Consider the following 7,087-nt stretch of genomic DNA (forward strand, 5'->3'; position numbering starts at 1 on the left):
TTTTTTTTAGTTCTTCCCAGCAAACGTTTTATTAACAAAGAGCCAATTTTACACTTATGTTCTTCTAATTCTCTTTTCAGGCGTTTCTGTTACTTTTTACTGGCTTAACTTGCACCCAACAACACAACAACATATAACAGTATAATTGAGCAGAGCTTGTGTGACCCCTTCCTGGAGAGTGTGTTTAATTCTTTTATACAGAGTTTAGGCACCACTTCTAACGGGAGTGTACTTTACACAATTCTTTGTGGAGAGTAATTAACTCTATTAAAGAGTTAAGCACTCTTTGATAAGGGGTCGCACAAACTGCTCAAGTGTGCTGTTATTTGACATTAACTCTTGCTAGAGAGCATACTTAACTCTTCAGTACAAAGTGTAGGCAACACTTCTAATGGAGTTGTATTTACTCTCCTCAAAATGGTCATCACAACTCTTCCTAGAGAGCATGCTTAATTCTTTAATACGGAGTTTAAGCAACACTTCGAAAGGAGTTGTAGTTACTCTGCACAAACAAGTGAAATCAACTCCTCCTGGAGAGTTTTTTTAACTTTTTACTACAGAGTTTAGACAACACTTTTAATGGAGTTCTCGTTACTCTACACAAAAAAGTGAAATCAACTCTTCAGGGAGAGTATGTTTAACTCGAATACAGAGTTTAGGCCACACTTCTAATGGAGTTGTAGTTACTCTACACGATGGAGTGAAGGTAACTCTTCCTGGTGAGTATGCGTAACTCTGGAATACAGAGTTAAGGCAACACTCTAATAGAGTTGAAGTTACTGTACATGAAGGGGTGCAGGTAACTCTGCCTGGAGAGCATCCTTAACTCGTTAACAAGGAGTTAAGGCAATACTTTTGATAGAGTTATAGTCACTCTTTACAAAGGAGTGATATTAATTCTCGTCAAAGAGTTTAGGCAACACTTTTTATGCAGTTATAGTTACTCTACACAAAGGAGTGAAATTAACTCTCACACTTACACATCAAAAGAGTAGTCCTGACTCTTTGCAAAAGTATTGGCATGACTCTTTATAGAAGAGTTAAGTGAACTCTTGCATGGGAGAATTAAACTGACTCTTGTCGTTGAAGAGTAACCGTTACTCTCCATAGAGAGTGCGGTTTGCGACAACCCGGATACTCTCCAAAAAGAGTCGACTCCTTTTTTTTTAGAGTGTGTAAGTCTCCGCAGCGGCTACAAATAGAAGGTCGCTTGCAAGTCGCTTCTCGATGTCCATACGCGCAACACTTTCGGCACTGTATGGGGCGTTCCTTGAATAGAGAGACTGGGTGACGGACATGGCCTAGGTAAACATAACTTGGCAGTGTCGTTGTAGAGAAGGACAGCTTCACTGCTGTGCTCTTGCCAAGTTGTCGCAATCTTGCCACTCGACCTTCCGGAGATCTCACGTTCTGTTCGATCTCTACTTCAGAAAGCGCAGGATCAACGTCTGTGATCACTCCGACGGCGTAGTGTCGCGGAACTCGCTCATATGCTCTGACCTTCATTCCGCAAAGCTCGGAGCAGACAAGGAGCGTTCGAGTCGTCTGGCCATTGCGTGTGTCTACTGCAATAAGGTTGAGTCTTTTGTTGGGATGGACTTCAAGAATGCACTCCGGGCACATTTGTTCCAAAGCAATTGACAGTTTAAGGCTGCTGAGTGTTGCGATGAGCTGATTTTCAACCGTTGATACAAAGATGACAGTCAGCCCTTCTGTCACTTTCGGCGAGTGGGTAACTGTATCCGTGCTTTTGCTTGAGTTTGAGTCAGTCTTCTTGCGTTTTCTAGCTCCTTTGGTCTGCCAGCCTTCTTCGTCGTCGTTGAGCTCCATGTCACAGAGTTGTGACTCTTCGGCATTCAATACGTTGGTATTTGAATGTTGACCAGCCGCGAGGTCTTCTGCCAAGTCAGCAGCGGAAGCTTCGTACTCCGATTTTGCGAGAGATGTACCGCATATCGAGGAACTCACGCTGTATCGGTCGGTTGCAGCTCTTTGACTTGCCGTTAGTGAGGGAGTTCTGGTGGACATAGCGGAGTCGTTTCAGGAAAGCCGAGGAATAATCCCCAGCCGACCTTAACACCTGCCCGCATGCAGTTCGAGGCAGGCTTCGCACTTGTATAGGCTCAAAGAAAAACGTGTAGAGGGTTGATACTATTAAAATATAGCCACAAATAAGAGAGACGAAAAGAGCGCAGACCTATTCGAAGCACGTCTTCTTCCTTTTCCCCTGGCAAAAACGCAGGCTATTCTCTGTTTCACCTAGTGTTGTACCGCAGGAAAGGCTACAAGCGCGAGCTCCTTGCTCTAGGGCACATCTCGACGGTACAAGTTCTCGTGCAACAAGGGCAGCTGCCAACGCTATGAGCTCGCGCTTCTGGCCTTCTCTGCGGTACAACATAAGGTGAAACCGAGTATAGACGGAGAACGACTCATTATTAATCCGAGACGGGGACACAAATAATAAAACGAAGAGACGCGCGTGTGGTTGCCCTTCACTTTTATTTTTTTTTCCCTTGTTTTTCTTACTCCGCAAAGTCGACATAGTGCGAGAAAACACGCAGAAGTAGGAGAGCAAAGAGGCTCCTCGGCGGGCTTTGCCGTCTCGCGCGGTTCTGGGGTCCGAGGCGTTCGGTTACCTTGCCTCTCGTGGTTTTCGGGCGCGCGGTTCACGAGGGAGTCGGTGCAACGTACTCGACGCGTATTGAAAAGAACACGATTTATCCTGATTACGCAAAGCCCGAGAAACGCACCTTGCTTCACAATATCGGTACGCTCGAAGAAAAGCAAAGCAAACAAACCGTATTTTGCAGATTGAAGAGACATGGACGAGTCGTCACGAAAACCACTCGGCATCAGCGGTTAATTTCGCGGCCGCTCGCTGCTCGAAGTAGCAAAGTGTTTCTGCCAATCCAAGACAAGCCAAATTTCACGAAGTCGTTATGAGGCGATCCTAGCTCACGGTAGCATCAGCAGTTAATTTAGCGGCCGTTCGCTGCTCGAAGTAGCAAAGTGTTCCTGCCGATCCAAAACAAGACAAGCCGCCTTTCCAGCGCTGTCCACCATGTGGCCACCCGGCTTTCTTGAAGCGCCCATGGCCCCCCGTCACTCAGTCTATCCACGCGTGCACTTCTCTTTCTCTCTAATATAATCGAAGGCGTATAACTGGTCTAACAAAGCTCCGCGTCGAACGTCCTATCAGAGCGCGACGATTGCCTCGGGTTTATGCAAAGAAGTGGTCCGAGCATAATCCATGCTTATCCCTTTCCAGGGGCGGCAGTCCAGGGAAATAATCCCCTCTAATCCCTGTTGAGGGGAGGGACCCTTTTTTTTGGGTTCCACCCAGGCCAGAAACTATACAACAGTCATGCTGGGGTCTGGTCGGGCGGTGAACAGAGGGGGGCGGAGCCAAAGGGGGAGGGGAGGCAAAAAAAGGGAAAGGGGGACGGGGGAAGCCCCGGCGGCACAGAAGGCGGTGCCGAATGCTCAGGAGGCAGTGCTTAGTTTCGCCCACGCTTCTTTTCTCCTGCGAGAGACGGCGCCACAAGCGTTCGCCGTGTGCGCGCTCGCTTGGCGGGAAGTGCGGACGCATACCCGGACGGCCAGAGGGAAAGCGGCGACCTACTCGCACCAATAGGACCGAAGCGCTCAAGTTTCGCCGCCGACTACAGCGCCATTCCAGCCCCTGGCGGGACGCCCGAACCCGAGTGGCTCGTTGTTTTTCGCCTCGCTTCTCCGTCGTAGGCGGTCGGATATGACATTCATTGCGATAGAGACGATATAAAAGCCCGGCTAGCACAAATGTTTCGTTGTTGATCGCAGCAACAACCTCCGATATTGTTGTAGTCAATCCTTAAAATTCTACCGCTCCCCTGAAAAGCCGTGCGAGACTCGAACGGCGCCAAGCCTGGACCACGTCGGTGCTCCGACAAAAGTGAGTCTCTCGTTCGTTGGAAGATCAGTTTTGCTAAATACACGAGAAAACCTAAATGGAATTGGTGTCCGAATAGAAACAGAATGACTACGAACGCGGGAAAGTCAGTTGACTGGAAATGCATGACGGAATATTTGTTTTTTAGTGCGCGTCTGTCGCTTCCCCCGAGGTGTTTGACGAGGCTTCGGTCGCTATGTTGGATCCCTTTGGCACGGATATTTCAACTATAATCACTGGCAGGGTGAGAACGGCAGGGAGAAGCTTTAGTTCCTCCAGCACTAGCTTCCAACCTTCGACAGGGTTTCTATCTCGCGACCGTCGAGAGTTCACGTGCAGCCACATCGCAGCGAAGAGCAACGAAGACGTGCTAGAGCTCGGCCGTTCACAAGAGACGCCCTGCATGCCTTTTTGACTTTGTCAGCATATGTCTAGCTAGGGGAGGGGCTTTTGGGGGTTGCGAGTGCAGCTTTCTTCTGCCGTGTGTGTTTCTTAATCGCTGTTCCCGTTTTTTTAGCTGTTTATAGCCATAATATACGACGCTATAATACACACATGCATCCCCCCCCTTCCCAAAAAACACACACAAGGAATGCACCTCCAAACCGCAACCAGCCAGCCACCCGCCCCCCCCCCCCCCGCCCTTTTTTTTTAAATAAAAAGAAACCCTGATTATGTTTTTACTCGCTAGAGACAATAATCGTTTCTATTTCGTGTCGATTTTCTACTCATCACACCAGAGATCTTATATTATTGATTTATTTTTCAGTGGGGGTGGTTCAGTTTTGATTCCGCCAACGTCAGCGGGGATCTGCCGCGTGCACTTCATGAACACCTGCAAGGACAACGCTCAGGCTCATCCTGCAACAAGTTACTAGACGAGATGCCAGCTGAGGTGTTTAATAAAGACTAATTGCAGGGAACCTACCAACCCTGTAATTGCTCGTGAAAGATTGTTAGTTAATTTAAATTAATTTTCACCCCTTCGCTCGAAGATACAGGTGACCTTTCCTCCTCATCTATTTTGCATTCTCTATATGTGCCCGGTTCTTAGCCTGTTAAAAGTATCGTTAGTTGATTGGCAACTTCTGTCTTTGAGTTACATGTTTTGGTTTAGTCTGTACCCCAAGATTCAGTATAGCTTGGCTAAAGATGGATAAGCTTAGGTGACGACTGCTTTCTCACGAACTGGGAGACATCTTTCGCGAGATCTGGAATATGAACAGCTGATCTGCCGTGCAAGATCCCTGAAGTAGTCGGGGTTCTCGGCCCTACAATTTCTTGGACAGTCCTTGCTTCTCGAGATGTGTACATCATCTACAAGTATCCTGCCGGCCATACTTCGAGTCTGCTCCAATGTCACCGCGTTAAGAGCATGAGAAGAATTTTTATATTGTCACAAGGTTGTGTGTTTACCTACTCGTGGTTGTGATAAAACTCAATAAACATCTTTTTCACTGTCAACAAGACATTTCTGAAAGCGTTGCATTATGTTGCTGTACCATATTTTCCAGACTATAGTCTGCAGGGGCAAATTTGGGGTAAAAAGAGTTTGCTTAGATTGTGCACATACGGTGCATCGTCCGCACCTGGTGCTTTCGTCACGAATATCCTCTCATAGACACAAAGAAGCTGGTATTATACATAAATTATCATTTACGTACTCTTTCATTCACCAAATCAGTCGTCTCGTCATAATCAACGATATTGAAAAACAAAAATTTTGCATAGTCCGCACAGCCTAAGATTCCAACTTTTAAAAGTATAGCCCGGAAATTACGGTACATTCCTGGAAACGCTCGAAAACATGCCACGAAAAACTTTATTCAGTGAAGCAGCAATTAAACACTGGCATGCATGGATTATGTTTCTAGAAAATAAAAGTTGTTCTACTGATGACAACCTATCATGTGTCACTGGTGTTTCCTTTGCTACACAACATTTTCCTCCTAAAATGTCCCACACAGTAAAGTATGAATCAAGCCCCCAGCCAATATCTGGAAATCTTGCATGTGGACTGGACAACTTGAACCTGAAAGAGAAATGAAGTTTTTTATGAATCCATCCAACTGAACATTGTCATGAAAATTCGACTAAAATTATGTGCAGTCATATGCATAGCAGACATTTATGCTGGAGATTTAGTCTAGGCTAGCCTCTTTTCGTTTTCAACTGTTTTGCCCCTCTTTCTGACAGAATCTCGCGGCACATTATTGCTCATACTCGCAGAAAAAGAACCATTAATCAGCAGGAACAGGTCCCAGTAACTGCAACCTACTGCCTCAGTGAAGTGGGACAAAAAAACCTGGTAATAAATCTACGAAGCCTTTGTTCAGGTCGTGCCCTGGCGTTTTAGTTCCCTATTGCTGAGGCAGGCTGATGCAGGAAGAGTGTTCAACAATGCTAATAAAATTACGAGCGTCGGCACAATGCTCGCACCGGTCCGCGACTCCAGCCCAGCGAGGACGTGCAGTCTCAACTGTACGCGGGGGACTTATCTCTTCCCGGAATTATCACCCTATGCCCGCATGATCCCCGACACGTAAATATTTCTTCGACGTGGGCGAGCCCGAAAAGCTATCCTACTCGTAGCCTCTAGTGCGAGAACGTAGTCTGCCGGTGGTTCAGCGACCGAAAAATAGTATCCCGACGTCGTCTAACAGGACTCACGAGAACAGTGGTTTATTGTGATTAGTAATCTTAAAGGCACAATGCTATTCCAGCGCAAAATTTAAACAAGGGACGCTCACCTGTAAAGTTATCTCGTAGACGCCGCACGGGCGACACGACCGTACTTGCGAGGCGGACCCGACTCGTTGGCGGGGAAATCAACCGCTTTCTCGGTGGAAGATGCGTGTTATTGAAGCTTCTCTATCGTTTCTTGACTCACCATGAGAAATAACTCTCGCACGCTTTCTATCTTTCTCTAAATCTTCACTGTACGCTCGAAACACCTGCAACGCCAATTCAAGGCTACGAACACGACCGACGCGACACGACCATGTGTTGTACTGCGGTGGCGCTACCATCGCAATTTCGAAGCGCCCCCTGGTTGGGCGAATCGATTCTATAGGCGTTTTGCCAAAAAAGTATCGCTAGCTCGTACGTTCAAAACTAGGATATACTTCGTTTCAGCTTCGGCCCGAGCGGGGCCGATGT

At 47.0% G+C, this 7,087-nt stretch overlaps 1 long non-coding RNA gene across 1 annotated transcript; it reads right to left on the reverse strand.

Moving 5' to 3' along the window:
- Positions 1–5,732: 5,732 nt before the first annotated feature.
- On the reverse strand, positions 5,733–6,880 carry LOC115331793. Its single transcript, XR_003920507.2, has 2 exons — positions 6,679–6,880; positions 5,733–5,960 (listed from the first exon to the last, which is right to left on the reverse strand). It is a non-coding gene; the product is annotated as an uncharacterized LOC115331793 (long non-coding RNA).
- Positions 6,881–7,087: the final 207 nt, after the last annotated feature.

The sequence above is a fragment of the Ixodes scapularis genome, unplaced genomic scaffold (assembly GCF_016920785.2).
Source record: "Ixodes scapularis isolate PalLabHiFi unplaced genomic scaffold, ASM1692078v2 PGA_scaffold47__10_contigs__length_4178495, whole genome shotgun sequence".
NCBI lineage: Eukaryota > Metazoa > Arthropoda > Arachnida > Ixodida > Ixodidae > Ixodes > Ixodes scapularis.